Source organism: Echinops telfairi, unplaced genomic scaffold (assembly GCF_000313985.2).
Source record: "Echinops telfairi isolate 266 unplaced genomic scaffold, ASM31398v2 ScPeMD7_7468;HRSCAF=8506_0, whole genome shotgun sequence".
Classification (NCBI taxonomy): Eukaryota; Metazoa; Chordata; class Mammalia; order Afrosoricida; family Tenrecidae; genus Echinops; species Echinops telfairi.
In genome coordinates, this window is record NW_022111369.1 from 37,038,754 (window position 1) to 37,041,107 (window position 2,354).

A 2,354-nucleotide genomic window follows, 5' to 3' on the forward strand; every position below is an offset into this window, starting at 1 on the left:
TTTCTCTGTGTTGATGACACCCAACAACAACATGGGCAAATAAGGAATGATGAAGGATTAAAAAAAAATGGAAGGAATACAGAGTCACTGTATCAAAATGATTCGGTTGATGTTCAACCATTTTATGAGGTAGTATATGATCAAGAGTTGGTGGTATTAGCTCCTCCTTGTAGCAAGAATAGGAATGCTTTGGAGCCAGCAGAGGGCATCAGTTCCACTCAGATATCTGGAAATGTACTGGTTTTGTTTGTGTATTAGTATTATCCAGTGAATAAAGCAGACCAGAACTACTGCTCTCTTCGGCCTCATTCTGGTTGAGGAGTCAGACAGGGGTACTAGTTATGTAGTAGACATGTAGTGTCCACAGCGTATGACCTGACACCCTCAAGCCTCCTGTAGATGTGGAAGCTTCCCCCATTCTGATGGGGATGGCAGACCTCAGCACTAGCTGAGTGGGTGGACTTTGGATCAAGAAGGAGAGGCTTCTGACTCCACAGGTGAGTAGAGTTGTCAGGCGGTCTGTGCCTGGACTGGGGCTGAGAAGACCTTGAGTTCCATGTATCTAGATCGCCCCAGGAAAAACGAATCGGGGGCTTGCCCTGCAGGAGGACACCCTTTAAAGAAGGTGGGAGCAGAGGGCAGGTGTCCTGAGTTCAGAGGAGAGGTTGGGGGCTAATAGAGGCTTCTGAGAGAGTTGACCTCTTTGTGTCTCCTGATCCAGGGACCAGAAATACGCTGCTGCATCTGCTGAGCCACAGCTGTGGAGGTTTAGCTCAGTGTGACGCGTCTGCCCCTCAGGATAACAGTGGGAGAGAGGACACTGAGGTCACTGGAGACACAGGCTCTTTCTAACCATCCAGGGATACTCCATATTCTCACAGCCCTGCTGCTTACAAGTCCCTGCAAAGCCAGGAACAGACTTCCTCTGTTGAACAACATTTTTCAGGGTAATGAGAACTATCTATCTGAGCCCTCAGAAAATACACAAGCTGCCACTTCTATGAGTTCAGACTCCTGGAGATTTGGTCTGGTGCGAGGGATGTATTCCAGAACAGAGATAGAATTACTAATACGGTCTTTCCATCAGTTGTGTTCTGAAAGTACCCGAGACTCTTTCCAGATGACTAACGTATGCACCATGCCGTCTCATTCACAAGATGCCCAGGCCCCATTTAAAGGTAAATCATTCTTATGGGCTTCCAGGATAGATTTTACTTCTTTCCACATACTATAAAATTAAGCTTTTTCATGTCTATAACTTCATGAATTTTAGTAAATTCACTAGGTGGTTCAAATATTACCACTATCTAATTTCAGAATATTTTTGTCACCTTAAGAATAAACCCTACACTCATTAGCAGTGGGTTAGGCTGGGTACTCTAGCGAAGCAAAACCAGGATTGCCTGAATCTAAGTGTACAGAAAGAGACTTACATGAAGAAACAGCACACACTGACATAGAAATTGGTAAGTCTGACTCAAGTCTGTGGGTCAGTTGTAACCTGGAGGCTTCTCTTGACTCATGTAGCTGCAGGGGCTAATGAACAGGAGGCAGGAAGATGAGGCAGGGTCTGGAGACCACAGGCTGGGTGCAGAGCTGAATGATTCCCTGACTGGCAGTCGTCTGTTGGCTCCTGGGATCAGCAGGATCTAATAGGTCAACGAGCCAGGTGCAGGACCCAGATCCTACAGTAGAAGTGAGCTAGTGTCTACATACTGTCAGTCCATACCAAGAGTTGCCACACCCTGAGTGAGACCTCCCTCAATTGTATCAGGACTGTGACCAGTATCAAGACCTCCAGATTAAGGAGGTCACTTTATTTTTTTCCATAACAGCTTGGCTGCGTCACAGAAAATCTCGTCAGAGTTGACCAAAATATGCATCATAGGAGGATCCTGGCTTACCCAACTTAACATAAAACCTATCGCAAGCAGTTACTCCCTAGTTTCTCTGAACATGTTCTGTGAGCTCCTGTTCTGTTAGGTTCTAGCTAGTTGGTTTCCACCCATTATATCCCCATGCACAACAGAACGAAACATTGCCCAGGCCTGCACCATCCTCACAATTGTTTCTACACTTAAGCCTATTGCAGCCATTTTGTCAACCCAATGTTGAGGGCCTTCCTTTTTCACTGCCCCTCTACCAAGCATGATGTCCTTCTGACAACATGCCCTAAGTATGTAAGACGAAGTCTTGCCATCATTGTCTCTAAGGAGCACTCTAGCCATACTTCTTTCAAGATAGATTTGTTCTTTTTGCACGCCATGGTACTTTCAATATTCTTCACCAGTACTATAATTCAAATGCTCAAATTCTTCTTCGGTCTCCCTTATTCAGTGTGCAACATTCACATG